The 7,141-nt window shown below is 43.5% G+C and overlaps 1 long non-coding RNA gene across 1 annotated transcript in view; it reads right to left on the bottom strand.

Annotated features, from left to right (window-relative positions):
• Nucleotides 1–1,555, bottom strand: part of LOC118167401 — a 1,882-nt gene extending 327 nt beyond the window's left edge. The window contains exon 1 of the long non-coding RNA XR_004751120.1: nucleotides 1,324–1,555. This is a non-coding gene — a long non-coding RNA (uncharacterized LOC118167401). The remainder of the gene's footprint in view (nucleotides 1–1,323) is intronic.
• Nucleotides 1,556–7,141: the final 5,586 nt, after the last annotated feature.

Below are 7,141 nucleotides of genomic sequence, written 5' to 3'. Positions count from 1 at the left end.
GGGGGGGGGGAGGGGGGGGAGGAAGTGTGTGTGGATCACAATGGAAAAAATTCTAAACTGCAGAAGAATTACATTTTACCTTTACAAAATTTGGCCCTTTTAACTTAAAATTTTAAAAAAAAAAAAAAAAAAAAAAAAGAAAAAAAAACACCCACACCACAAAAGTCCCTCTCCTAATCTGTTTGGGGGCCTCCATGAGTTTCCATAGCACTTTACAAAAGATCTTTATTGAAGAAAGGATTGGACAAACTTTCCTTATATGTGTGGCCCTAGTCATTAATTGCCCCTGTCTTCTTTACCAAGGCCTTATTCCTATGTAAATACCCTTGCATAATGTTACAGGCTATTGTCAGGCCAGCGCCAGTCAGTCGCCACTTATATGCATTTTTATTTCAATCCTCTGCGCAGAGAATGAAAAGATGTCTGGACTTAAGCTGTTTACCAACTGGGCCAAAGCTGCGGTGTGGAAGAACTGAAGAAAGCACCAGGCAACTGCAGGAACAGACTTTGACAATGCAAGCAGCCATTTTCAGTTGAGTTATTAACCTACCCTGAAACTCTTCTAATCTATGCCTTTTTTAAAGAACAAATGTACTGAACCAAACATGAATGAGCCAGCGCTATTAAGAGAGAAATCCTCTAAAGGACTATTGAGCGCAACATAGGTTTGTAATCATTTTGTCTCAGTTGCCTGCTACCAACATTATCAATGATGAAAATGCTTGCTCAGTTGTGGTGGATTGTCTCGTAATTAAATGACAGTGCCGTACTGTAAAAGAACATGCAGAAACACAGGAGATACCGAGGGCTTTCAAACGAGCCGCGTGGAGAAAGGAGTAGGGGTGGCGATGGATTACAAACCGACTTGAAAAACTGAATTAAGAGTGTCGCAATCTTCCTTTTAGAGCACAGTTTTAGGCTCTTTCTGGAAGGAAAGAGCATTAAAACGTGCTCTTGCATGGAGTATCCTCCAGATAAAAAGGAGTGAAAGTACATAGAGGGAATTCTTCCTCCTTTAGGTTTAAGGAAAGCAAAAATAAAATAAAATAAAATAAAAATTAAGTCCTCACATATACTCACAGGAAACAACAACAACAAAAAACACACCATATAAGTTTGCTGCAGGCTACATCCTTGTAGTGACTTAATGGCACTACAATCTACATGGCGTAGTGCTAGCCTTAAGAAACTCTTGACTATTTGCATGCATATTAGAATCCAATGAGAGCTTAATAAGTGCATATATATGACAGAGGAAACATCTCATTGCATAGTTAAAGCTACAAAAAAACATTGAGGGAGGCAAAGTCTCAAGTTAATTACCATTACAATGCAATCAAGTACAGCAGTCATAGCTGAAAACCTTTTCTATTAAGACCGCTAGGCTCAACCTTGTCTCTGCAGGTCAGCTCCAGCACAGATAACCTTTCCAGCAGACAAATACATGTAAAATTGGCTCATCTAATTAAAAGCTCAGGGAGGTGTAGAAAAATACCAGCACATTGAGTCTGAGCAAATCACGGAGTACCCCCTCCAGCTGGATGAAGCTACAATATGTGGCTGCTGTTTGTTCTGGAAGGAAACTGAGTCACTTACCATTTCAATAGGTTAATCAATTGACAATTAAATGGAGAAATTGGTTAACTCTGCAACAATTAACATGACACTCTATTAAGTACACTTTCTAATTGCCACAGCTGCAAGTGAAAATTAACGTCTGTGTCAAAGCAGAGCCACACAAGGTAGTGCTCTTTCGGGTGCTGCTGGGATAATACAAGTGGCTCTAAAAGCCAGGGCTGTATTTTACACCCCTAAGCACAGGGAGGAAAGGGTGCAGCACTGACCTCTGTGTTTAGCTAATGAGCATCTCATGTTTGTCTTGCGTGTATGTATATATGCTATAGATAGACTTGCTAATACATGTGTGTGTATTAGCAGAACACGTCTGTTGGTGTGTGTATAGACATATGCCATTACTTCTCTAGTATAATGTGTATTCCTTTAAAACAACATTTCAAATAAATAATAAGCTTTTTTTTTTTTTTGAGTGTTAAAAATCTGTAATAGTCATACATAGTGTGCACATAATGTGTGTGTGATTAGAGGTATACGTGGGGAGATGTGTTTACACATGCTCATAAAGGTTAAGGAGGGAATAAAAGGAACCAACTGGTCATATGTCTCAAGAGTGAGCAGTTTCACAGTAATTCAGAAAGGTTCTGCTTTTGAACAAATACTTAGTTGTGGTGAATGCCTGGCCAAGGATCAGAGTAGATACCAGCAGAGCCTAAGCCCTTGTGAAGTTGGTGGAAACATCATCTTTGCTTTTTGTCAGAAAACTTTGTTTTGTAGCAAAATTGCTGAGCTGTTCCTCAGGTTCTGTCACCACCTCCTCCATGCAAAGCCTGGATGCTTTTACTAGGAAGAGCAGTAGGACATGAACTACACACATCTGCTCAGGGTCAGCTCTCCTTGCTTCAGAAATGCTGGTGGTGATGCCCACTTCTCCCTCTCAGTCTCATGGACGATCTAGAGCAGATGTTTGGCCAGGCAGGGCTGTCTCTTGCGGAATCACACTGAGGTTCTCAGACAGTTTTGCAACACAAAGAATCTCCAGATTACTCATTCTGTTCTATCATGCTGGAAAACTGGTATTCCCAAGGTCCACCAGAGCTCTCCTGGTCAAAGCACTGAGATCCAGGGTCTGGAGGAGCTGCTATTCCTGTTCAGAGGGAACAACCAGCCCCATCCTCTCCTAGGTGACTTTTCAGGTGCTCAAACAGCTGCAGGGATGAGCTTGCATCTTTTGGGGGCTTGGCAAGATCTGCTTTCTTGTGGATTCAGCTCACTGATGGACTAAAATGCTCCTCTATCCCATGTAGGTGGTGGAAGAAGGGAGTGTGGCAAGTCCTTGCACCTCACTGCTAATTTCTGTGAGTATGGTGGGATGGAGGCTTCACTCAAACATGGGTCTCCGTAGCCAGCCAGCTGATGCTGGCAGCAACCCTTTTCCTACAAATAGCTATTTGGGGTCCCTATTGAGAACCCCATTACAAGGTGCCCTATAGAGGTTGGCAAGGACATGGCCAGGTTTTCCCAGAGCAAATTATATTATTTCAGAGCTCTGCTGTGAAAGAAGTAAAACTGTAAATCCTTAAAGCTAATAGTGCTATAATAGTAATTTTTTTTTTTTTTTGATTAAAAAAAAAAAAAAAAATCAGGGAAGGACAACAGGTTACAACAGTAGCTGGTGTTCAGAAACCAAACCATGAGAATTACAGATTTCTGCAATGAGATGAATTAAGCTAAAAGCCATATTAAGCAACATTACACATCTGTTGCATTTTTTTTTATTCCATATGTGTCCTTGGTATATGAAAGTGTTTAATGTTAAACGTGTTGTTTGGCTAATTGATAAAATCAAGTACAGATATTTTAGCTCAGCCTGAATTCCCCTCAGGCTGCAAAACTTCTTCCAGTTTGGCTTTGCAGAAACCCGTATCTTATGACAAGATTGGATTTTGCTGGGACAGCCTGTTAGCCGCTTCATTTCCCGGCGATGATGAATGTAGATTTGTAACAGCCAGAAAAGCCAAAGGGACGGCGGTGCCTGGTCCTCATCTCAGTGAACAAAGCCCGTTGAGGCAGCAGGGAGGAGAAGGAGGTCTTCCAGGCTTCCCCATCCAACCCCGGAGTACCTGCAGCCGCTGGAGAGGGCTCGGCAGGGAACCACGCGGGTGTCTGATGGGCACCAAGCTGCGGCGTTTGAAGGACTTGCTCCTCTGGCAGCTCACCAGAGAGCCCAGCAGTGCTGGTGGCAGTGGTTCAGGCTAAATAAATAGCACGGAGCGAAGGATCAGGGTGAAATCACAGCCCGGAGGAGTCTGCTGTTGGTTTTTGCCAGGCCAGATTTCCTCCACCGAAAAAACCTTCCTTGGAGAGAATATGCTGAGTGCATGGTTTCAGTCTTTGGTGCAACATCTGGGAGTGAAGGAAAACCCAGAGCCTTCCCCTTTCTGCCGTGGCAGAGCTTCTGCTGCCACCCCTGCCCGAGTCAAGGGGAGGTTTGTCCCCACGTGCAGTGGGTGTAGTCTAACATATAGTTCTAATTGCAGCTGCTTTCCCTCTAATTACAGCTCCGTTTGGTTAGGATTTTCCTCCAATCCCTCATTTCCCCTAAAGCAAACACCAGAGCACCAGAGTTCTAACCCCAGTGGGGACATTTATTAATAACCCCCTCAGCAAATAGGGAAAAAAACCATTACGATGTATTAGGCGCTAAAATATTTTCCCACTGCAAAAGCTAATTGATAAAACCAAGCAGACGTTATGGGGCAATTAATGTTAAGATGAAAATAAACACATGCAAAACAAAAACAGGATCACGGAGAGTATTTTTTTTCTGGCTTTGAGGGTTGTTTTTGTGAGGTGGAAATGAGACACTGGTAAATAATCTGAGATTACCTGCCTTCACGGGAAAAGGAGAGAATAAATCAGGGTTTGAAACAAAGGATGCTTCTACACCTCTTCCAGTAAGAGTGGTTAAAATTCTTAAGGCATCTTGCTCATCTTTAAAAAAGCCATCTATTTAAAAATATTCTACCAACTCTTCCTCTCCCATTGCCAGAATTGGCTCCCCACCAAAAAAAAGCTACAGGTTCTGCACTTCACTGTAGAAGTTGACTACCGTAATCTACATCAATTTGCAGCCCCACAGCAAAAATGATAATGTTGTCCCTTTAAATAATGATGTAAGATGAAAGGGAAAAAGGGAAAAATGATGGTTTCTCAACTGAACCATTCCCTACTTCATTTTGTATGAAAGGTTTAGCAAGGAAAGATGCTCAGGGAAAAACAAAATCTGGCAAAACTCTGAACTCATTCTGGAGTATTTTTTCTATTTGATGTTTGCACAAGGTCAAACAACTTCAACCTTAACCTATGGCCAGGGCTCCCAGGTAGTAGCTGCTAGTACAAGCCAAACAGTGAATAACCACTAAGAAAAAACACCAGCCCAGCCACAACCTACACACCAGTTCAGGAGGATGGAGAAGGAGATAATGAAGATACAGACAAACAAGACACTTTTGACCTAATATTTTATTCATTCATCAAACAATATCATCCATTCCTGTAGGGGGGTAATGCTGGCCTGCACTGCAAGCAGGGGGAATTCTGCAGGACTAATGAAAAGCAAGAAGTGAAAAAGCAAAGTAAGTTCTTTGCTAACTGGCAGTTTATAATCTCTTTTGATTCATAAGTATTCACTTAGTTCAGGTTAGAGAGGCTCTCCAGCAGCTGAAAGTGCTGTGCAAGTCCTGTCTAAAGAGGTGGTTGGTGCAGGGAATCTTTTGCCTTATTATTAACTCTTTGGAAGTAAAAAAGAAGGCACAATACTGTGGTTTTTAAATAATAATAAAAGGGATGCATCCCATCCCTATTTGACGACTGTACATAGGCTGGCAGAGAGGACTTGCCTCCTGTATATCACAGCAGAGTTTTTGGGGTGTTTCTTGGGAAAATTCCTCCAATGTGCATTGGAACAAGCCCTGTTGTCTCTAAAACTAGGAGGACTCAGTGGAGGAATGAGTACTGTGGGTCAGCTCCATATGTCGTGCTGCCAAGCAAGTCCTGAGGGACCTGGCCATGCCACATGGAAGGTGGGGCAGGACCTTTTAACCAGGCACTTCTTGACCTCCATTTAACCAGGCACTTCTTGAGCAGCTGGCTGTTCATGGAGTTAGCAGTCTGAAGGTAAATAGTTATTTTAAAGAAGGTCTGTCTTTAACACACCATGTCCAGAAGGAGATGGTGTGTCCTCAAGCTGCCTGAGGGCAACCACATCTGCTCGTTTACCTCTAACCCAGCTGAGATTATGCTTTCCTTCCTGCTGTGTGGCAGGGCCAACACTTCATGGTGGGTCATAGTCTGAAGATTTTAAGAGTCATAGTTTCTCACCGTCCTTTCATTCACCTTTCATGCAGGAGCTGTGGTAGTTTCGTCCTTCTTTGAACATCTGGACTGGTGTGCAGCTACATTCATTGGGAAGAGAAGCCAACATGGAGAACCAGGTGTGAAGAAGAAGGCAAAAGACAGCTCTTCTTCACTCCACTTGTGCTGGCCCAACATCGAGGGGATGGTAGGGAACTGGCTCATCCAACTTTGCTGGCTTTGGGAAGGAGCTCGGGGGTCCCCAGTTTCATCACTAACATGGAGGTCAGTGTGTGGGAGAGTGTTAAAAGAGACTCCTGGTTGTGTTGATGGCTTTAGCTGGACTCTGTTGCTGTGTGGCCTCAGATACTTTGAGTTTCCAGGGGTGGGGTACAACAAGTGTCAGGACAAGAGAAAGAAGAAGCTGAGTACAGATATTCGTCCTACCTGATCCCTGGCAAATTGGCAATCCCAGTGCATCAACCTAGATTTGTACTGTAACAAGCTAAGGATCAGGGATCAGAGATTTCATGTGTTTTAGTCATCTACAATCTGGTCATACTGTTGGGAAGCAATTTGAAACTCTCACATCAAAACTTCAGAAAATAGTCAAAAGATCTCTGCCAGGGTTAAAAAAGGAAGAAACCAAAGGGGATTTTTTACAGCAGAGAAGAGAGAATATAAGTGAGAGCAGGGACCTGTGGTGTGTGTTCAGGTGCTGGGAGCAGCAGTGCTGACACCCCTGGAGGACTCCTTTGTTTTTGGCAGACAGGGAGCCAGCCCCACCACACTGCTCCCAGGCTCCCATCCTCTCCCAAAGCAGAAAAAGGACAAGAAGCCATGGACACCTAATTACCACCAGCTTGGAGTCATGAGCTCACCCCTGGGGCCTTGGGTCTGCTTCCCCAGCCTGACCCAGCGCACCTTGCAGGAGCCCTGAAGTAAGAATCGTACAGATAAGCTTATTCTCACCACCCTTTTGTGTTCATGTGTCCATTTAGATGAAGTCTTTTGATCACCAGACTCCCTTCCCAATCTTTCTTTCTCCTTTCTCTATCCCAGGAGCTCCTGTTGATGCTTATTACACAGCCATTTTCCTTCTTTTCCTCTTCCATGTACATCTGCAATGCTGGGGCATTCATGCTGCCCTCAGCTTTGTTGGTCAGCCCTCGCCATTCAGACGTGGGCACTTCTTCCCCTTCTTCTACCT

Source organism: Oxyura jamaicensis, chromosome 5, assembly GCF_011077185.1.
Source record: "Oxyura jamaicensis isolate SHBP4307 breed ruddy duck chromosome 5, BPBGC_Ojam_1.0, whole genome shotgun sequence".
In the NCBI taxonomy this organism is placed as follows: domain Eukaryota; kingdom Metazoa; phylum Chordata; class Aves; order Anseriformes; family Anatidae; genus Oxyura; species Oxyura jamaicensis.
This window is presented reverse-complemented; position numbering and strand designations above follow the sequence as displayed.